The 24,267-nt window shown below is 38.7% G+C and overlaps 1 protein-coding gene across 1 annotated transcript in view; it reads right to left on the reverse strand.

The window, feature by feature from the left end:
• Positions 1 to 24,267, reverse strand: part of LOC103592449 (BTB/POZ domain-containing protein 9) — a 349,068-nt gene that overhangs the window by 70,632 nt on the left and 254,169 nt on the right. The window lies entirely within an intron of this gene.

The following is a 24,267-nucleotide window of genomic DNA, read 5'->3' on the forward strand; positions in this document are numbered from 1 at the left end:
AGATACATCATTTAAACATACAGTGTACCAGGACATGAACTCAAGGAGACTTTGAACCTGACTTCAGACCCTGTACTTGTTCCTTAGGGCTAGCTCCAACTGAGCCTAGAATTACAACAAAATTAAGGAGATGTCACTTCCCAGAGGATTAAGTAGAACCCAGATTTTATTTACTTAGAAAAATCAAACCAGGTACTGTTCAGTTCAACTCTTGAATGTCAGTACAATTATAGGTCCATGAGACATTTACACTGGAGAATAACAAATACCCTTGCCTTATGGCTAGGAACGTGCCTATGCACATGTGCACAAATACAAGCAAAAGCAAATGCCTTCCAACTCAATGAAACATTGCATCCAGTAGAGACAAATGCATGAAATCAATATTACTTTCCTGTTTAAAAGGAAAAATCCACAGAAACTATTGAAAACCATTCGCAGTTTCTTTTAATATTGCTTCTAAATCCTTGTTACGAAGTTAACCCTCTATACTTACGCCAGCCCCCCACTTGACTGGGAAACTTTCTCCTGACCAGAGGAAATGATCTGCAGAGATGGCCCAGACTGCTCTGCAGCCTCCCTTCTGGCCACACAGAGCTGGCATCTGCACACCATGCAGAGTTTCACCAGGCAGGTCTTGAGCATCTTGGCCTGTTCACCTTCTTTATCTCCCTGGAGAGTTCATCTCCGACAAACAAGAATTAACCTTGCATTGGCTTGCTCCTTCTACTCTCCAAAGGGACCTGACAGTTCACAGGTTAATGAACACTCAAACCCACTCTTCTGAGTGTCACACAATTCCATGGGGAACATGCCATACACTGTCTTACTGGAATTCAAAGGAAGAACCAGGAAAAATAACTAGATTAACTGATACTGCCCTCCCAAATTATGAACTATGCACTCTGAAGGATAGGGCATATTAACCGAACAGATTTCAATTAGGATATGACAGACTGAGCAAGGTTTTAGCAATATCTTCTCTCTGCTGTATAAAATAACTTTTCAATTTAGATGATATAATTTTACTTCTGAGTTAATCACTGCCCACTAATTCGGTAATTTCCTTACATTTCTCATCACTAGTTAACTGTATAATGTAAACTCTGATTTTAAAAATTTGCATTAAGGAGACGATATTTGGAGTTTTTATATCATGAGCTATTTTCTCTCCTGTTTCTTCAAGCCTTAATCTGATGGCATTCCCTGTGCACCTCATTTAGCCATCTGCTCCTTGACATGAGCTGATCATTCATCTTCACAACCAATATTAATGCTATCTCCTGGACTGTTCAGTGTGCTCATACTCACTGCAGGGAGACACCACTCTTCCTGTGTTGAGAGCCAGGGCAACTGCCTCACATACTGCAGCCCTCTGGTTAAGCAGGAAGTTGGCCCTGATCTCCTCTCTGGAGGTCTTACGGCAAACAGACAGTGCTGATTTTTTTTAGTGGGTTTAAGTGGGTGGGTGAGTTCATTTAAAATAAGTTTTTAATAGTCTAGATAGTACAGATTGTGTTGTCCTTTACTTTTAGTGGTGATAATCTTGCTGGTGCTTTCTGGAAGGGAAGGGGTGTGTTAAACCTGGCACCTGGGCTTGAATCTAATTTTGTCCATTTCCTTAAACCCACAGGAACTCAACCAGCATAGCATTTTCAACTGCACATGGCTATGACAGCGTGAGTGCTGCTGTCTGCAACCTTGGAGGGAATGTGGTTAGGTCGAACTTGATCAGATCATTTTCCTATTCCCTAGGTCAAGTTTCTACTAAAGGAAAGACAGCTCTCCTATTGTGCACAGTAGAAGAGCCAGGAAGTGACTAATGGGCCTTTCCCTGTTGGCAGTTCTTAAAGTTAATATAGTCCAGGCTGACCTAAGGGGATGCAATAATGTTCCCTCCTTCCCCTTCTTTCTTTTTACAACATTATATGGAAGCAGGCTTTCCAAATGTAGACAATGGTCATTTTCCCAAATTTTACCCTGGTGCAAATATCAGGAATGGGAGAAAATATGCAACCTGCCCTACCCTTTCCCCCCAGTTATAAGCAACCGAAAATAATAAGTTCTACTGGAATACATTTTATAGTCTTAATGATAGTGTTTGAGATAACAAACAAAATAATATATATGGTTGGAAAAGCACTCAGAGATGCCTCCAGATAAAGGCTCTATATAAGTGGAGATAATGTTATTTCTGCTGCATAATCTTGAGGTCAAATTAGCAATTCACCACTGTACATCATACTTCTTGATTAGCCTGTTATGTGTAATGCTCTTAACAAGTTTAACTATTCTAGTTCTACAATACTTTCTTAGTCTCTATAAAATTATAGGATAATTTACAAAAATAACATAAAGTCCTTACTCAAACACGTATTTTTTTTAAATGGTAACATTAAAAGAAAGAAGCCATACTCCTTTTTCTCAAGCAAGAAGTTGTAAATATCCGGGACTTTCCTGTACTAAAGATCTAGGCAACTAGGCTTCAACTAATGGTCCAACTTCAATGACTGGTAGTGGCAGCGTGGTGCTCTCCCTCAAGACTTCAGAGGCCCCGTCCAGCACAAGGGAAGGAGTGCCCTGATCCATGAGCAGTGCCTGGAAGAGGGAGGGAAGCAGCACAGGTACCATCATTGATCATGAGCACAGTTCCTTAATGGGGCTCACGATGGAGCATCCCAAAGGTAGAACAGAAGTTATTAGTACCTGAGTTGTTGAAAATCCAAGGGGTAGGGATAGGAGAGAGTCCTCTCTTTCTTTTTACTTTTTTTGAAAAACAAAGTAAAACTTGCTTCTGGGTCATAACACCTAAATGGGAGAAGCGGATACCACATTTTCTCTGTCACAGAGATTTTGAATAACAGGTAAAGCTTAAGATTTTTTTTTTTCCTCTTTTCAGCACCGTCTCTCCAATGCACAGATTCTCATTTAACCTGATAATAAGGGCAGTGGCAGCTAGTGACTTCATCAGTGTGTAGAGGAGTACTGCTGAAAAATATAACAGATATCCTTTGTTCTCTCTGAGGTCCTCAACAGCAGCTTGGATAGCTGGAAGATAATTAAAACTTAAACCATGCTGAGGAAGGCAGATATGCAACAGTTTGGCCATTTCTGATGAGGATGAACGCTGTTCACATGAGCCTCCGTGTAACAGTTTGCTTCCAATATTCTCCTCCCTTCCCTATGTTAGCTGTATTCAAGAGGCTGACAGAGACTAGATCCTGAACACTGTTCAGAACAGGATATCCCAATACAGGAATTTCTAGAAACTTTAAGATTGTGGGTAAAGAGATTCTGTCTTCTTTAATAAAATAAAACCTAAACCCTCCAAGGACAGTACTCCAACACTGAAAGGTACTATAGAGTTGGAAACAACGTGGGCTCTGGAGTCCAACAGAACCAAGTTTTTAGCCCAGCCTCATCACTAAATTAGATATATCACTTAAGGAAAAAAAAATTTTTTTTAAACCTTTTTGAACGTTAGTTTCATCCTCTACAAAGCGAGGTCAATAATACAAACGTTACAGAGTATTTTAATGAGATAAGTATTTAAAGTACCTACTGCAGTGCTTGGCAGAGTAGGATATTATTAAATAGAAATTCAAAGAGTACATTGTTGGATGCAGAATTTCTTGGTTTGGACTTGTAGAATTCTGGTTGTGTGGGAGAGTATTCCTGGGTGGGTGTTAAAATGGTGCATTCATGAGGCAGGCCAAGGACCAGACTTCAAGAACACAGGCAGGGTCGTGTCCTTCCTCCTAGGGCACCACAGTATAGGCACTATGGGCCATAGAAAGCAAGCTACATTCAGAATCCAGATTTCCTGGCTCTAAGGTATTTCCTGCTTTGACTCCCTAGTCCTTAAAAAATGCCCGAGACCTGTCTCAGGAAGCAAGAGAAGAATCTTTTGCCCATATTTGGGTTTCAAATTTAAAGTACCCGCCACCCCTCCAAGCTTCCTCCTTGGCAGAGAAGGTGAAATCCAGGCAGACTGGTCAGGGCCATGAGGTCCAGCTACCCATATGCACTGGAGTTTCTTTTTTGTGCAAACCTTGGAAGTTAGGGGTTTTACTTTATTCAGAAAAATAGCATTTCCTTACAGACATCACAGTACTGTGACCCAGAGAAATTTTGCTTTGGAGATTTCATTGCATTCTCTGCCTATTCTGGGAAAGTATAAATTCCTATTCCTAATGCATCTTTCCATCAGTTCTTGTCAAGATGCTACTGGATTTAATTTCTAAGTCACATATATCTTTAACATACTAAATAAAATATAGAAAAACAACAACTTGTCCATTCCCACTTAAACCCCTGGTATTTTCTAGTCTTTAGTTCTAGTGGACCTCAAGCCTACTTGTAGTTATAGTTAATCCTTAACCTTTTCCTCAGCTATGTGACCATCTAACTTCTGTACTGAGCACATTCTATTACAAGATAAAATGGAATTTGGTAAGAAATATTTAAAAGAGATCTCCAGGGATCAACTAAAGCCAAAATCCATCAGAATTATACTCTTTGGTAAACAAAGTTTTATTCTCAAATTGAACTTTATATTCTCGGGTTAAGCAAAGAATCTTGAAAACTAGAGTTAACCTAAGACCAATGCACAAGAAGAGATCCTTAACATTTTGACTCTTTCCCCATGTAGCCATGGAGAACTCTGAGGACAAAAACCATTCTTTGCCGTGGCCAAAACAGTCACGTAACAAGAACTTTGTCTACATTTACTAGAGATTTGGGACCACATGGGGGTTGGATTCACCAATTCCAAGACTTCCTATTTGACCTTCCCCTTCAAAGAGATGCTGAAAATGCACAAAAATAATTCTCTAACCCAAGCAGCAGGTAATGTCTGTGGGTTTCTCCAGTATGATACTTTCTCCCAGTTCTGGGTATAATGTTAGTGCTCTTATAATCAAACCACAGACTAGAGGGGGAGTGACTTCAGGTCTTGTTGCTAAGGCAGCAAGTGGAAAACAGTTTACTGCCAGAATGACAAAAAGCTTCTAGAAAAATCATGTTGCGAAAGAAAAGATTTGTTACTCTTAGAAAATCTTCCCTCTGGCTGATCTGTAGAGCTATAGATTCTCCTCTACTGACTTCAGCAAAGGGCCCTACAGCATTTGCTCATTTGGGAGAGGAAGAATTATTGAAAGGTTAAACACTGTGTGCAGAGCTAGCCTAAGCAGAGGCTACTGTCTCAGAGAGTAGACCCAATGCTGGCTGACCATCAGCCCTGCAAAGGGAGCATCATATTCCAGCATCGTAACTATTCAACCTGAAGGGCAAACAAAAGAAGTCATCTTGTTTTTCAGAGAAAATTGTTGCTATATAGAATTAAGTATACGAAGGGGATAAGATGGGTAAAAATAATTACTAATACAGCATAACCCACTGCTACCCAAAATAGAAAATCATTCCAACATTAGAGATAAATATTTAATTGTTGCTTTTTATACAGGAAAAAAGAATTTTGAATAGGAGGCTTTTCTTGCCCCCCAAATATGCAGAAACTAAAACTTGCCACAATATGCCTTCAACGTATGAAATTATGTTTGGTATTAGTATCACAAAAAGAACTTAATTATAATACTTACATAAATCATATGAAAATTACGTAATAGCTAAAATTTATTTAATTCACTTAAATTTTCTTCTTGCACATTTACCAGTCAGTAGACCTTATTGGTATATTGGGTAAATCTACTAGTAATCAATATTTAATAAATACCTACTAGGTACAAGAAATTATGCCAAGTCCTGTGAGGAATGGGCCAGAAAGACAGGACTTAAACCTTGAACTGGAGAAATTTATAGCGCAGTTTGGAAGGCAAGACTAAAAACACATCAAACTATATGACTTTTGACAGAACTGAGTCAAAAGAAAGACCCGGGTTCTAGTCAGAGCTTCATAATGCATTAGATATAAAATATGTGGTAAGTTCCTTAAGTTCTCTCAGTCTCAGGCTCCACACTGGTAGCAGTGGTAGAAAGAAGGACATAAGAGTTTATAGGAGCTTATTACCCATTCACATATGGTAGCTAAGTCTTAAAACACTGAATTTAGCAACACGAACTTTAAAAGTCCTCCCTGGGAACTACTCTTGCATCAAAGACCAAAACAAAACAAATATGGTTAAAGGAAAAGTAACTCTCTTCTCCCCTCCACCCCCTCAGCAAAGATCACTGATTCACCCAACAAATATGAACTGAGTTCTTACTACATGCCGGCTACTGTTGCTGGGTGCTGGAATATGGGATAGAACAATACAGATAAAATCCCTCCTCCACAGAACTTACCTTTCATGTCAGGAAACAAACAACAAATTTTAAAAATCAAATAATTATACACTGATTGGCAGATGATCCATTTAGCACAGAACTTTATAGACAAACTTGCTAAACTGGAAGGATAAGCAGTTATAAAACCCCTACCTTCCAGGACAAAAGAAGGGTCAAACGGGAAGGCACAACTAGTTCTGTCTAAGAAGACGGCTATAATGTAACTGAGTCTGAGCTGTAGACAAAGTACACCTATTATAGATATTTGGCAGGATATAAGCAAAAATCTCATTAAGTAGGTTTCCTAGGATCTGGAAAGAGGAACTAATTTGAATTTCATGGGAAGAAATGTCTTATTTATTTCACGGTTTAGTTTTCTTTCTATCTTTCCTTTTTTTCAGTTTGTAATTTTCAAGGGATTACAGAGAGATAAAATGGGAGGTGGAGTATATAAAACAAAAAATGAATAAGGGAAAGAGGAGAGAGATAGGGGGAGTAAACAGGGAAGGGTCAGAGAGAGATGGAGAGGCGGGAAGAGGAACAGAGAGAGACAAAGAAAATGAATATGAATAAGCCAGTCTCTTCTTCTGTCTGTTATGTGGTAATGTGAACAAATTCCCATGTGGGAATAATGTTAACCAATTTTATTACTCAATAAAACATTTGAAACCAATACAAAGTATACTTTTAGAACTAGAAATAAATGACCAAAAGTTCAACATTTGCATTTTTTCATTAACTTTTCCCCTAGTCCAAGATGCTGGGAGCAGGGGAGAGAATTTCACTAGTTTTATCTTTAAAATGGTTGCATTATCATTTTCATTTTATCCAATAGGCTACGCATTTCTACGAACGTAGACAAATGAGTCTAATGGAACTGTGCACTACAGAAAAAGCAGAAGAAAATTAAATTTGTTAGTTTCCCTATGAATCTGTAAGAACTCATTTAGCAGCTATGACCTGTAACGTTCCTGCTTTAGGATCACGGTGGGTAGGAAAAGTTTTTCTTTTTCTAACCTAAGACTATTGTAAGTATATGCTATTTATTGTAAATTAAAATTTTAAGGGTTGAAGGAATCTTTTTTTTTTCTTTTAGAGTAGAGGATTAAATAGAGGAGGAGGAAAAGTAAATAAAAAGAGAATTTGCCTCTCCGTAAAGAAAAATCTAAGGTTGCTTCCAAGAATGTAAACATTAGACACTCTGAGAAATAAAACAGGAATTGCCCAACATGGTCTGAAAAACAGAAGTAAAAACAGAAGTAAATGTCAAAACCAAGAGACTAATAAAAAGGGCATAGAGAGTGAAGAAATCACAAATCTTCAATACAAACTCCTGAGAAACTAGAATTGGAATTAAAATAAAAGCTAATGACTTCTGAACACGTCGCATGTGCAGACTTTGCATACATTATTTCCTTTCATGGAAAACCCATATCCCACACACTCATACAACCAATTGTAACATAGGCTCATATATTTAATAGTAATATATAATATATGTGATTATATATTATATCTATATTAATATATATTATAGTAGTATAGCTTCATCTTCAGGATAAAAATTTCAAAGCTCAACAGAATGTATGGCCCTTGAAGCCTCTGTGTTCTTCGCAACCTACGTAAAGAAACCTGTGTTTCAGGCAACAGCTCCTCAAAGAACTAACTGAAATGTATTTTGGGAAAACAAGCCCAACTCAAAAAAGTTCTACACATGCTGTCTACTATCCCTAGACTGCTTTCGTGCTCACAAAAAATGTCAGGGACCCTCCTTTCCCCCTTGGGAAATTCTGGACCTCTACCTAGAGAACGGATCAGGAAAAAAAAAAAAATCCAGAGATTTACTTAGTATGTAATTCTAGCATCTATATGTACAAAGCTATTGGTAAGAGGTGGAGTAGTGCAAAGTAAATAAAAATAATACTATAGATAATGTGATAAGAATGCTAACCACCAACAGCATAGGGAATGCAAACAATAATAGGAGCGAGAGACACACACAGAAGTGTTTTTGTCCTGGGTGACAAAACTAGTATGGATACATATAATACATTATCTCAGGGACTGTTAAAGGTGAAAGTGCATGACAAATTTCACTGTAGAAGCCTGTACTCCAACTTCCAAATAGCATGAAAAATTACTAATTTCAGCACTACTGGTATAAGAGATTTTGTTACTAAAATCTGTCAATGTGTAAGAATTTTAACACAAGCAAAAAAGGAAAGAAAATAGAAGATGATCCAAGTGGCACTATTTGGTGGTCAACAGAGTCTGCTGCTTATAGTAGGGCTGAATGGACATGGTTCAAATTCAAACCTAACAGTCTGCCCAATCATTTAAAAAGACATTTCCCTATACACACCCTTTATGTGTTAAGAGTCCTACGTACTGCTGAAGTTCAGTTTTGAAGTCTGTCCCCAATCCATATTCCTGGTAGATTAGCAAGCAGGTTGGGAGGTGGAGTAGTTTGGCAACGATTTTTTTTTCCCCTCCCCAAAGCTTCTTGAGAGTTCAGCCATTCATGACCTAGACTTTACTGGTATGGCATTAGTGCTAAGCCAGTGATCAGAAAGAAAATGTCAGTCCTCGCACTTGTTTCAGAAATTCAAGAAAAAGAAAACTTATGAATGAATGAACATAAAGTAAAATGCATACTATGTAAGAGAGATTTTTTTTTTTAAATAAGCAAGAAGATTCTATCATATTACTAATAGTTACTGCTAGTGTTTTGGTGCTTGGACTCTTCATTAAAACAAAACAAAGCTGGCTAACATTTCTTTTTTTAACGTTTTTATTTTTATTTTTTTTTCCTTTTTGTCTTTTTTACTGACCGGCAACGGGATTGCAACCCTCAGTGTCACGCCCGTACCGGGGACCAGCAACGGGATCGCAACCCTCGGTGTTGCGCCCGCACCGTTCCCAGCCAGTGAGCGGGAACCGGTCTCCACATGGGATCTGAACCCTCGGCGGGAGCGCCTCCGTGCTCCCAAGCGGCGCACTCTCCAGTGCGCCACCGGGCCGGCCCTTTTTAACATTTTTAAAATAAAGTTGTACATGCACATAGTCTAAAAAATCAAACAGCCTATAAGGTTTATTATGGAAAATACTCCTCCCATGTTCCATTTCCTTCCCTTCTAGGAGGCAACCATTTTTACCTGTTTTATTTTTTTAAGATTTATCTCACATCTATAATTAACATGCTTCTAATGCTATTTCTTAATCTTTTGGTTTTAGGCTTTACCTACCAATCTACCACTGTAGAAGACAAGGATAGCTTTCCCCTCTCCATATGCACCCTTTCCCACCCCCCACCCCCCAACTTAGATTGTATTATAACTTTGGCTGGATCAATATTCATTTACATTATGATTATGTAAATGGTATTCACAACTAATACATGGAGTACTTTCCTGCACAATTTTTTTCTTTCCCTGCTAGAATTAAAAATAGTCTTGCTTTTTGGTTTGCTTGGTTTTGTATGAGCTTAACACTTGTTCACCTTCTTCCTCCAACTTTCCCTTAATTGACTAAGCTGCTCTCAAGACATTCTGACACATCAGGTTTTTCTAGCAATTTCTTCTTCTTGAAGAAGTCTTCCTAAGCCTTACCAGTTTCAGTCAAGTCTAGTTGCTGTCCAAGCTTAATGCAAGCTGTCATCCTGGGATTTGCCTTCACCATCATCCTAGGGGTTCCTTTCATCTCTCTCCTGTGTTAAATGTCCCAAATCTTGTATCTCATGCTTTCTTCTTTCTCTCATTTTGGTGGAGTACTTCTACCAACAGCTTCCTGAGAAATGGTTTTGGGAGATAAAAATTGTAAGACTTTGTTTGTTAGAATACATGTTTAGTCTGCCTTCATATCTGATTGGTAGTTTAGCTGGGTATAGAACTTTAGGTTGGAAATAGTTTTTTGTTTTTTTTTTTTTTTTTGTCTTTTCAAATAGTTTTTGTTCAGAACTTTGAATGTACTGTTCTACTTCCTGTCCAGCTTCTAGTTTTGCTATTGAGAAGCCATCATGAAATCTGACCTGGTTTCTTTCTCTCTCTCTCTTTTTTTTAAAACCATGCCCTACTCTGGAAGCATGTAGATTTTCTCTTCATCCCTATTAATCTGAAATTTCATAATGATGTGCCTTGGTGTGGGCCTATTTTCTTCCACTGGGAAAGAAGGCCCTTGCAATCTGAAAACCCATGTACTTTAGCTTTGGTAAATTTTCTTGAATTATTGTTATTAATTTCTTCCCCTGGGCTTTTCCTAATTTTTCTTTATAAAACTCTTAGTTTTAAATATTGGACCTTGGGCCGGCCCGGTGGCGCACTGCTACAGTGTGCCGCTTGGGAGCGGGGCAGCGCTCCTGCCGAGGGTTCGGATCCCACATACAGACCGGTTCCCGCTCACTGGCTGAGCGAGATGCGGGCGCAGCACCGAAGTTTGCGATCCCGTTGCCGGTCCCTGGTCCGGTGCGGGCGCGACACTGAGGGTTGTGATCCATTGCCAGACACGAAAAAAGACAAAAAGGAAAAAAAAAAAATATTGGATCTCATTATCTTGACCTGCATTTTTATACTTCCTCTATTAATTAGCCATCTTTTTGTGATTTTGTTCTACTTTCAGGGAGTTCCTCTATTGGATCTCATTATCTTGACCTGCATTTCTATACTTCCTCTATTAATTAGCCATCTTTTTGTGATTTTGTTCTACTTTCAGGGAGTTCCTCAACTTTATTATTTATGCTGTCTACTGAACTTTCCATTTCTGCTTTAATATATTAAATTTTTAAATGTACTTGTAATCCTGTTAATGTTCATTTTTTATGGCATCTTCTTCTTGGTCTAGGATTGCCATAAGTACTCTAATCTCTCTGAAAATAGAGCATTTTTTATTTTAAGTTTTCATTTCCTTATATAGTTTCTGCTCCCCATTTATTTTGGTCTTTATGTTTCATATTTGTTTCCTCAGATGTCTGGTTGTCAAGAAGATTGTCAGGAAGGAAACTAAAAATACAATAAGAAATTCTGAGAATATACAGTGAAGCTTTTAGACTTTCAACTTCACTTTAAGGTTACCTAAATGGGTCAATTGCCAGGAAAACCCTACTTCCAAATTCTTTCTCTCTTTACCCTTGGGCCAGTCAGATTATCTAAGATGTTTCTAAGTTCTTGAATGGAAAATATAAGTCTGACTACCAGAGTTCTAGAAGCTGAGTGGCGAAACAGGGCAGGAGTATTTGTCTGTGTAAGGGGAGGGGAAGGGTAGGTATTATTGAGAGCTGGGATCTCAGCATATGACTACTGAATTCTCCTACAGTACAACCTTTCTAAACTGTGCATGGTATCTATCCTGGTTTACAGACCCTCTCTTTTACCCTCATCAGAGAATAAATTTCCAGTTTTCCATCAGGGTGGGAGAGAAGCCATCAACGTTCTTTGAAGTGGGGGAGAGGATCCAGAGCTCTTAATTGTTTCATAAACACACAGTTAACCAATCCTCCTCATTTTAGCCATTTCCTATCCACCTCAGACATCATAGCTTCAGAGGCACCTAATGCCTTTAATTCATAATCCTTTGAGGACTCAGTAGCTTAGGATTCAGTTTTCTTGGGCCTATTAAACTATTTGTCACTTGTTCTGCTTTACAGCTTCCTCTTCCATGTTTTTGCCTCCTCTTCCCATTTTCTTTATCCTTGTGGGTTTATGACATTTTAGTGGAGTTTTGTTCTGAAGGGAGTGAGAATCCATGTTGTGTTCAATTTTTCATCATCACCTGAAACCTTAACAATTTTTCACAAGAGTATATCCATTCCTTTGGTTATTCCTGTAAACATAAAGGTTCAAGCAGGAATCTTTGCTGGAGTTACTCACCGAGTCTGAGGTATTAGGCCTTCCAACCTTGTACGGCCACAAGTGTACAAACACTAAAATTGTCTGGAACTTAGGACAATAATATCAGAGATAACCATTTCTCTTCATTTCCTTCCCCATCTTCAGCCTAGGGGCTACAACTCTTCATTCCTTCTTGTCTTGAAATAACATTTTCACCTATTGCCGTTCCTCTATCCCCCTCCTTGTCCGACTCCTTCTACCAGGTCTTCAAACGGTTGTTTCAGATTTCTTAGCTATTTTATCTTCTGAATTGGTTTTTCACTAATTGAACGTCCAAACAAGGATATGTCCAGACAATCCCACAAATTATCACCATTCTGCAAATACATCCAAATCACTGAGTGATTTAGTTAGCCACAGTCTCTCTCCAAAAGAAAGGGGGAATGTGTTAATTCCCACTGAGTAAAAATAAAATAATTTAACTCATCCTCACACTAAATAAAACAGCCACACAGCTAGCACTGGCTGCTCTGTTTATCCTGATAACTGTGGAAAAACACCATCTCCTCCCCTTCCTGCTCTCACCAGAACAATCACCACGCTCCACGTGCAGATGGAGTGATTTAGACCCTCTGGAGCAGAGACAGGCTTGTCTGGTGTTCTTCCTGCACATCCACACAGCACCCTTCCTTTGCTGCTGTTGGCACAACCCAGTTGTTTGAGATAGCAGCTGCTGTGGGGGACCTGAGAGATTCAGCTGTGAGTCTCCTGGAGGCTTCCTAATGCCCCAACTCAGCCAGCTGCATCTAAGTAGAGCCATGGGAAGTGAGTGCCAAAGTAGGAGAAAGTATATACTGTACATCCTCTTTAATCCCTGGAGTTACTGCAGCAGCAGCAAAAGGAGAGGGGGAGGAAGAACAAAGAAATACCTCATAAGTGTGGGGAGCAGGGCGGTTATCGGTTCTAAATCACGTAAGTGGAGAACGAGATGCAGGTGGAGTAGGAAGAAAGCTTTCCACAAGGGTCCTTTCAATTTAACTGCTTAGTCCAAGGACATTCTCAGGTCTTCTGTTTGTTTTCCTGCATCATTCAGTGAGTCAGACAGGATTTAAAGACAGTAGGAAATTCTTTCAACTGATTGTGACCTTTTTGTTAAGCTAAGGAAAGTTAAATTAAGCACACAGGCTAGCCAACTATCCAGGTTTGCCCGGGACTGTCCCGATTTTAGCACTGAAAGTCCCAGATTCCAGAAAACCTCTCAGTATGAGGCAAACGAGGCAAACCCTATAAACCAACAGCTTTTTGCTGTTCTAGGACCTGTGTGAAGCTGGGCTGCATTCATATTCCACTGAGCAACTTCCTTATCTTCCAGGGCCGCACCTGCCACACAAATGCTTTTCAGCCTATATCATGTACAGTGTAACAGACAAGCGTATTAAAAGGCCATTCTGTGTTTGACTCTCAGCAGAAAGGGAGCTGTGTCATTCTGAGTTCTCCCAGCTTCTTTTCTGGAGTCCCTGTCAGAAGCACAAGGCATCCAGCCCACACAGCTGAATCAAAATGATCATGGCAGAAACTGAAAACATGGCTCATCTTGGTGCCTTGAGAAACAGTGCATCCGTGTATCCCTCAATAACTTTAAAATGCTGAACTCTGAAAAGAAGAAAGCCAAAGAAAACTCAATTACTCAGGGGCTGATAACTTGGTGCACAGGTTATTCAGGCTCTCTGCTCTGCTCTCCCATCCCCACGGCCCCAGTCATTAGGCCATTTCATTGCTCATTAGCAGAGAGGAGGGGGAAAAAAGGAAGGGATAAAGTCGAAGTAGCCAATTTTTCTACTTATGAGCAGGTTTCCTAGGGAGGATGTTCAAACTATTGGCTCAAGAGGTTCCTCAGTGGGGAGAAAGGGTTGAGAATTGGGGGTTGTGGTACAATCTATTGATTTTAATAATCTGGTCTCTCTTAATTCTCAAATGGAATAATTATTATGCTCTATTTTCATTGGAGGACTAGCAAAATTAGAAATGTTAGACAAAAGGAGAAAAATCACTAGTTAAACCATACAAGATCCTATCTTTTTAAAAAATTCCTTTGACAAACACGAGAGACAACTGGTAATGTAACTAATTTACAACAAATATAACTGGAGATTATATATTCTGCTTTAAATTTTTTACAGTCTAAATTAAAGAAGTTCCCCAATTTAGATTAAATATGAAATACAAATTTGGGAAAGACACCAGAAAAAGCAATTCAGTTTAGGTTTATTCACTTAACTTCTCAAAGCCTCAGTTTCCTCATCTGTAAAGGGGAAAGTAACAGTACCTAACTTTGGGGGAGTCTGTGGGATTAAATGATACATGTGTTAAGTGGTCAGTACTTTACCAAACACATACTAAGTGTTCAATAAATGGTAGCTAGCATATAGTGGGTACTCAAAAATGTTAAACTGATATATTTAATATTATTTAGCATTTCAATCAAGCAACTACTATATGCTTAGCACTGTTAGGCACTACATACGGAAACAAATATGAAAACGTCAGTTCCTCAAGGGCTTACTGTTTTAATGCAGGCAGGTAACTGCAATACATACTAATGAATGTTGTTATACAAATTCTACACAAATAGCATGACAGCACAAAGGAATGGTCCCTAATCAACACAGGAAAGACCAGGAAATGCTTCCCAGATGGATGCCAAGAAAAAAATGTGTGGAAAAGAAAAATCCAGGCAGAAGAGCAACTTGTGCAAAGTCTAGGAAAGTGAGACCCTGGGAGGCTGGGAAGACTGTGGGCAGTACAGTGGAACTGGGGTCTAGACTGAACTGGGAGGGAGCAGAAGTGAAAGTGTAAACACAGGGCGTGGCTGTGAAGACAAGAATAACCGGATGGAACAACAGGATGATGGCTGGACAGATGACTGTAAAGTCAAGAGAGGGATATGTTTTATTTATTAGTAGGAGGAAGTGATTTGATAAGTTTAAATGCTGTGTGGGGGAAAGGGCCATAAGCAGAGAAGTAGGCATTGCTGCTTCCTACCAGTGTAAGGGAGGAGTGGTTCTGACTTAAAGGCACCTCTTCCCAGTTTTAATGAGGGTCTCCTTGGGTATCTCCATGAACCTGCTCAAACATGGCTGTGCATTAGAATCACCTGAAGAACTTTAGAAATATATGGACACTACCATCAGGAATTGTGATTTAATCAAAAATGAGGCAGAGAGTCTAATGTGTAGCTCAGGGTGGGAACCATTAGTCTAAATTACAATAAACAACCACAGCCATAGATAAATAAAAACACACATTTCAAAAGCAAAGATGAATTGCTTTGGAGTTAATTCTCCTTTGGATTATTGGACTGCTGGTCCACTTTTTCAGTGTACCTCCATTTACTTTTCTGGCTCTATTACTAGCTACTTCTATCATATGCCCTATGTTTGAATCATGGGTCATTCCCCAAAGTACTTCAAGTATCTATGCTTTACTCATGTGGTTTCTGCTTCTGGGCATGCCTTTCTCTCCCTACTCCCTTAGTGAACTTAACTTCTTCCTATGAAGCTCAGCTCAAATGATACATACTTTATGTAATCTCCCATGAGTACTGATTCAACCCAAGATGCATTAATTTTTACCTCATCAGTGCTCACATAACTTCTTTTATAGTTGTGTCTCACATAGTATAAAAGTATCCACTTTTCAGCCTTCCCTACTAGACCCTGATCTTTCTGAAAAGCAGAGACCATTCCTTGTTCATTTTCCTTTTCAAAGTGCATTACCTAGCACTGAATGCACTCGAATGCTTGCTAAATGAATCAGTGTGGATAAACAAAAGGTAATCACTTCAAGAACTGCATTTAAGACTATAAGAATCTTAAAAGATTGTTAAGATTTGCCAAAGCAAATAATATTTATGTAAAATTACTTCATAGAAGAGTATAAATTACTCTCAAGGAACAAAGGACAAATAATTTTCCCTGTGGTGCAGAGTATGAAGCTTGATGTTTAAGGCTTAGTACCAATAAATCTCAATTAGTCAGTGTTTCTTTTTTCAAAAATCCTTTTTCTAAAGTAGCCATATACTGGTGGGATAACATCACAATGTACAGTTGAGGGAATAAGACAGCAGGATTTGATGAGTATAGCAGAAGAAAGGAAAATGATCCGTAAGGTTTCTAAATGACAACTGTCAGCAGGTTACAGAATTGCTTATAAATATAATAGAATTAAATAACCATAGTATGATGGCAGAGTTGCTCAAATATCATCACTGAGATAAAAATTCCTTTCTAGAAGGGTGACATTATTGGAATCTGGCTTTCACTCATGGGAGTCTCAGTAGTAGGAGAGAGCAGCCTGGAAATGACAGAACTGAATGACCTAAGAGAAGAAAATGAAAGAAAAATTTAAAAAGCCAAAACTATCCTGATTATTGCTATGAGAAGATACATAATGCCTACTTCCATGGGATTCATCAGGATCTACTTTTTAAAAAGTTACTCTAACTCTGAAAAGTCTGCATGTAATACACTTCAATTCTATTGGCAGAATTATGCTTACCATGAATATTCTGAGAAAATAGAAAGGGAAGAGGTAAAATTATTTATGTAACCAGGGAAGTACAAAGAGAAGGATATAAAATGGTTTGAGAGGTATATTACTAGGAGTAATAGAAGAAATTAAGAAAATGGTGAAATTAGGTTGCATATCACATTCTCTCAGCATGATTTTTACTGCAGTTTAAAAGCATCTTCTGGAATAGTAATGCTAATTTAAAATGCCCTCTTAATAAAATGTTCAGGTTGCTATAGCTTATTAGGCAGCAATTAAAACCCTGTGAGCTCTGCCATCCCTTTCTCAGTATGGCTGTCACAGGGAATGAGGTCTTGGGAATCCTGGGCACTCAAGGGTTACACTGGCCAGGTAAAAGATGGAAGGCCCATCATTCAAGTCATTTAAAATTGGACACAACATTAGAGAAAATGCAATGGAGCTGAGTGGGATGAACTAGAGAGCCTAATGTAGCATCAAAAAAAAAAAAAAAAAAGAAATCACATTCATTGGTGCCGAGGGACATTTGGAGGACACTGTGTTTAAATTTGGGGCTTATTTTGCAGGAATGAGTGTCAATTGCCCTTGATTTTGTAGCTGACTCTACACATAGGAACTTTCTCCTAAAAATATTAAGGAAAGCACTGCCAAGCTGAATGGAGACAGTTTAAATCTTTAGCTCACAAAATGATTTCCTTTGCTTCCTTCTTTGGTTCAGTGTTGATGATGTCATCATACATCTGTGGTTTGTTATTTTTACATGGACACAAAACACAGACAGAAAACACATTAAAGTGATATGTAATTTTCCATGCAAATGCTTTCAGACTAACAAGAGTGTGCTTTATGATTAAGTGGAAATTGGTTATTTGCTTTAATTATTTATGATAAAGGGTTTAGAATTAACACTTAAGCAATTCAATCCATGAGATAAACTGCAATATTCCTTGCCTGACCTTGACAGCTAGTGATATGGCACGTGTTACTTTACATGTGGAAGGACTTTATGTAATAAATCACATCCACAAATAGCAGTCAAAATGGTTTTCTGCTACCAAACTCAGGTAACCTAGAGAAAATCCTCTAACTTTACTCTTTTTCAGCTTGTCTAAAAGGGTAAAATGGAAAATACTGACATATCATAGACCGGAGGAAAACTAAACCAAATAGGTTGATGAATAAGACAAGGTCCTGTAGATCTTGAGAGGAGATGGATTTTTTCTGTTCTGAGACTTCTCTCAGAGATTCCTCAAAATCATTCAACAAGGTACCAGTTGTGTAAATGAATGTGGGAGAGACTGAGTAATCCAGTCTCCAAAGGTGTATTCAGGACTGGGCTAAACTGTAACACTTTCAACATCAAGGCTAATATTAAACAGTTCAAAATAATATAATAATTATGACAAATTAAAAAAAAGTAGTTAACATTTATTGAATACTTAGTCTATGCCGGGCACCATGTTAAGCACTATACCTATTTTATCTCATTAAATCCTTATAACTTAGAAGGCAGGCACTATCACTATCCTCATTTTACAGATGAGTAAACTGAGGCATAATCACAGTGTTTAACTAACTTGTTCAGGTTCACAAGCTTACAAATGATGCTTTCAAATCACCTGAACGGCAAAGCTGTGTTTTAGAACATTATAACCGTTTAGCCAGTATAGAACAGCAAAGGCTGGCAAATCATGGGTAATGGTTTTTGTTTTTTTTTTTTAAACTTGCTTTTGCATTTGTCCATAAGTCTCTGGCCATGGACCTGGGAGTTAATTTGCATGGCTATGGGAACTGAACTAAAACTAGAAGGAAAAATCTGACACTTGTAATCATGCCATCCACACTAGCAAGAATAACAGTCTACTTACAAGGCCAAGTTAACCCATAAGTACACATTTCTGTGTGGTCTACAATGAGCAATTGGAAGATAAATTGTGGAAAAATAGTTTCTGTATTTTAAAAATGAAAGACTGCTCACAAATTAGACAACTGCTGGTTTTCAGAAACAAGGTTCAGAAGAAACAATGGAAAAGAGATTTTCATTTCCATGTTAAATGGATACTTCTCACCCAAAAGGAAGGGATTACACTGAACTTTGGCTCTGATCTCTGTTTCCTTAAGGTATCTGGTTCTCCAGCGCTTCAAGGTGAGAAAATGCCAGCTTTACTTCTACATAATTAAAAGAAGAGTATGACCTTCTTCATAAGTGGATAGGTCTGATTTATCAAAATGTAAAGAACTTACAAGTTAAATATTTTTTTAAAACCACTGAATCTGATTTTCACTTGTCTAGAAAAGATGGTCACAATTTTTTTTTTCCTTTTTGTCTTTTTTTTTTCATGTCTGGCAATGGATCGCAACCCTCAGTGTTGCGCCCGTACCTGACCGGGACCGGCAACGGGATCGCAACCCTCAGTGCTGCGCCCGCACCTCACTCAGCCAGTGAGCGGAACCGGTCTGTATGTGGAATCCGAACCCTCGGCGGGAGCGCCGCCGCGCTCCCAAGCGGCGCACTGTAGCAGTGCGCCACTGGGCCGGCCCCAAGATGGTCACAATTTTAATTTGCAAAATAAGCACCCCCACTTCCTTGTCTCCACTGTGGCCTAAGTGTCTCCTTAGAATGATGTACAGGCATTACTCTGCAGTTTTCTCTAGCTTCATTTCAAGGAAAATCCTTTCTTGTCTACAGATTAATTCTGACAGCTATGTGGAGTCACCAAGGAACCACTCCATTTCCCCAACACTGCGGGTGCCAGTCAGGTGACACATGAAGCAGATTCTGAAAAGGAAAGCTGTCCCCAATGCATGTCATAAAAAGCGCATATACACTGTACACTTCATTTCAGACCAGAACCAAACAGTATATGTAAAACAGAGGGCTGGCCTTTCCCTAACAAAAGAGAATTATTGGTTCATGAATTAAGACCAAAAGACATACTTTAAACCAAATATTTTAGAAGTTGTTAAACAATGAAATGCTCCTAAATAGTTTCAAGCACACAAATGTAACTGATCTCATGAAGGAAACTGGAAAAGAATGACAAATATAATGGTGATCTATCTCTTAAAAGGCCTTTTTGGAAGAATGAAAAAAGAAGACTTTCCGTTTCATGACCATTCACTAGGAATGGAAAGAAGAATGATCTTTTCCTCCAAAAGGTATAGGTTCAGTTTCTTCTAGCATTCCTGTAATGTTGCTATCACAATTTTGCTACATTTGGTCTTTGGTTAAGAAAGGTAAGCACACAAAGAATGCTCTCAACTGCTTGACTGTAGAGGCCTCATAATAGCTCTGTTTTCAGTAATGAGGCTTCAAGATGAATACAGGTTTAAAGGGCCGAGCTGTTTTTCTTGAAGTACACAAAGAAGATACTTACCCTATGAAAACCCTCACCCACGTATGTTTTAAAATCTGACACTTTAGAACAAGAGTTAATGCAGATAAACTATTTGACTATGAACCACAGTGGCCAGAAAACTGCTGATCTTGCTTTCCCCTTCCAAAACTTGCTGCTCTCAGCTCTGGCCCCATGGGTGGCCAATAATTTACATTGAATAAAATCATGAAAAGATTAGTAAAATTTGGTTAATTTGTCCATCTTTTTTTATTAACAGCTTATAAAAATATTAAGATTGGAAATATACCTAATACATTACACAGGGAAATGGCATCCTCTTCATACTTTATAGTCACCTAGGTTTTCTTGAGAAGAACTCAGAGCATGATTTCCAACAATTACATTGCAGCAGCAGCTTGCCTTTCAGAAGAACTGCTGCTTTCATTTTTGGGGGAGAGAGAAGAGCCTCAAGGATGGGATCAGGTCTTCTTTAACTTCTGTAAAACTACTCAACATTTAAATCTGGCATTATGTTCACAGTAAGGGCTCAATAATTATTCGGTGGAGAAAATCATTAGCTACACAAGAGGAAGTACAGAAAAGGCCCAAGGGACTACAATTCCTAGAATCTTTCAGCTCCCTCAGACCACAAAGGGTGTTTTATCAGTCAGCAGACAGGTAACTAGACATATCTATCAATGTGGAAGACTGGTATAAAAATGGGCTCCTAACTCTAGATATTCATGTAGTTATTATGTACATCATCTTGAAAGTGTCACACCAGAAATGGCACAAAAAAAGACCCCTTCTTAAAAAGTGCAATATTTTTCCTTTATTCCCTGTACCCTTAGTAAACTCAATTCACTGTAATAAACTTTTCAGACAGTATCTATGCAGACATATATGTGATGGTGGTGACGGTGATGCGGTAATAGGAGGAAAAAGTGTGGTATAGCAATACCACTGTCACCAATAAAAATTTTTTGTTCTCAGCTTTCGGACACTGATAGTAAAACAGATGAAAACCCACTGCTCATCTTACTCCACAACAATGTTTTGCATCTTTTTCATTATCACTTCCCTAAGATGACTTTTAAGATATTTTTTAATCACCCCCCCTTAAAATTTTAATACCAGAGATATACTGTATATATCTGCTTATGTACTGTATGTATACCTGCACTCTATAAATAAAAAGAGTAAGTCTTTTAGCCCCCCTAGAACCAATTTTTACCCACTTGAGGGAAAATATTCCCCCCCTTTGAGGACATCTGCTCTATACCACAGCTCCTTAACCCTTTTTTGATTCATGAGCCCCTTTGAGAATGTGACGAAAGCTTTGGACCCTTTCCTCACCCCTCATCCAAAATATATGTACAAAATTTTACACACAATCAGAACATTCACTGAATCCTCCGGAGTCTACCCACAGACCCTGCTCTGCACGCTCTCCTGAGGTGACTGCATACATTCTCACCCCTCTAACTACCATATGAGTATTCCTGAATCCCAACTCATAGTTCAAGCATTAACCCCATTTCAGACTCAGATGCTTAGGCTACTAGACATATCCACTTAGATGTCCCATAGATACTTCAACCTCAGTTGTCCAATTCTGAACTCATCATGTTGCACTCAAACCTGTTTCTGGATTTCTACTCAATTCATTCCACCATATCTTCCCAGTTTCACAGGCAAAAATTTGGATTGTCTTTGATTCCTTTCTCCTCAATTTATAGCCAATGAATCAACAAGTCCTGCCCACTATCCTTCCTTAATATTTCTCAAGTTTGTCCCTCCCTTTCAGTATTCTGCCCTAGTTCAGGGTCTTTTCCTCTCGTACCTGAGACACTTAAATGATGTCTCCATCTCTACTCTTGCCCTCCTCCATCCAATCCATTCTTCAAAAGTACAAATGCCCAAGTAAGCTTCTAGGAATACAAACTCTGTCAGTTTCTGCTTAAAATCCTTCAATGACCAATCCTCTGAAAAACACAAGTACACAAATGGCCTTCAAGGTAAAGTCCTAGATTCCTAACAGAGTCTCCAAATCACCTGCCCCCAACTCTCGTTCTCATGCCATTCCCACTCCCCACTTGATGCTCTACTATTATCAAACTGCAAGCAGTTCACTCTGCATATTGTGCAGCTTCACATTCCTGCCATTTCCTCTGCCTGAAACAACTTCAGCACCTTTCTTTTCCTCTGCACCTTATCAAGTAACTGCTCTACAAACGTTTGTAATGCTCATCAAGGAAGTGTGGTAGGTAAGAAATGGGAAAGGAAAAGGAATAACAAGAAATATCTTAGGCAAAACTGGAGCATTAGCCCTGGTGCCCTTCTGGTGTTGGGCTATCCTGTCCTCGTGGCCATAGTTCTTTGGGCCAGATTCTCTTTCCGGGAATCTAGAATTAGAATCAGGATTCTAGCTAGTCTGTTGGTATTTCTTTAATTGGGAAGTAATATAAATCTGAAATACATGCAACTATGGTTGGCCACATATTCTCACTAAAGCAGAAAAAGTCTGTTTGCAGATAAAAGCAGTGGTAAGAGACAGGAAACTGTACAGCCCTGGAAGAAGAACAAAAATAGCATCAGCTCATGATCACTTTCTAGCCCCTATTCTCTAATAAGGTCTGTCCATATTTTCTCTCTTGGTTCCATCAACTATCCATCTATCCTGATTGTAAATTCCAGTTTGTTCCAGTCAGTCTAAGCAGATTTCTGTTCCTTGCAATATAAGGGACTTGAATATTTCAGCCTTAGTACGGAAGTAACATCCAGTATGGAATCCAGATCACCTTCTTTTGTTTTATAGCCAGGATTACTCACTCAACCTGCCTTATTCAATATAATATATTACTTTCTGTGTAAATGGGAGGGCAATCATATTAAAAGTCATAAATGTACCTCATTTAAATAAACTATCCAAGCTTCAATGCTCCAAAAAACATAAAACAGAATTGAAAACAAATGAATCTTTGCTTTAGGCTTTAAGGCTTATGAATTAAATCAGCTATTAATCAGACTTGGAAAAACACTGGCTTCTTTCCCATGGTCGTTACTATAGAATTATTTTAAAGAATCAATAGAATTCACTAACCTCCATGACTTCCTGATACTTTCACTCTCTAGTTTACTCCAAGACTTATTGCTAATTACTATAGGTCTAAGAGAATACACACACAAGTGACAAAAGACATAAATTATTTACAGGGCTATTCATCTGCAATGGACATCCCATCAGATTCAACCTTGTAAGTGTCACAGGACCAGTTATTTTTAAATCAGATTGTATTTTATAGGAAATAATAAAGATGCTACAGCAGAACAGTAAATTCACACTAAGAACAGATCTGCATTTCATTGCAACAAATGTCTCTACTCTATTAAGCAAGTACTGAAATTTGCCCTTAACATGCCATGGAGTCAAGGGATTCCCTGGAGATGTTCTGCAAACTTGCAGGCGTCTAAGGCTGAGGGACCGGTGTGAGACATTAAAAAAAAATTTTTTTTTCCTTGTAGTTTCCACATGGGAAATGAGCCTCTCTTGGATCAGAAAGGACTTACTCTCACCTATAAGGACCTTGCTCCTGGCATTTATTTTTCTCATCTGAAACACTTTTTCTTCTCTGCTGTGATCCATTTTGTCTCTGCAACAGAACCGTGTTTATCATCTAGGACTTATCACAATGTTCTTGCTGACTGACTGAGTGGTCAGCAAAAAAACAAGTTGATGAGTCTAGGATGTGAGATCTTGGCAGCCCCCCACTGCTTTAATGGACCTCAGCACTATTAGTTTACTGAAAGATGATCTAGTCCACCTGGGACAATTTACCATTCTGTGTATGATGCATAGATGAGACCTTTTATTTTGCTAGACTTTAACTTTGGCTCTCTTTTCAAAAGACAGAGAAATCTAAGCTCTGAAAGTATTCCAACAATCAGGCAGCAATGAAAAAAATCAGCCTGGTGTGACTGTGATATATAAGAACACTTAGGATTACCAGATGACCACTGGTTGGGAGGACTGGGGAAGACTGTGGACCCTCCTTCTTAGGATCTTGTCCAGCACATGACAGACAGTTTCACTCTGCCCAGGGCTGTTTGTGAGATACAGCCCTGGGCAGAGGCAAAGGGTGAATAAAATGAATGACTTCTCAAGGTCACTGCCATCACTATGATTCATTAATGCTGGACAGGCTGCTGCTCCGAGCTATGTGTTTTCCTAAAGCAATAGACTCTACTGTCCACCTTCTGTAAATAATAAATCT

Source organism: Galeopterus variegatus, unplaced genomic scaffold (assembly GCF_000696425.1).
Source record: "Galeopterus variegatus unplaced genomic scaffold, G_variegatus-3.0.2 Scaffold1152, whole genome shotgun sequence".
Classification (NCBI taxonomy): Eukaryota; Metazoa; Chordata; class Mammalia; order Dermoptera; family Cynocephalidae; genus Galeopterus; species Galeopterus variegatus.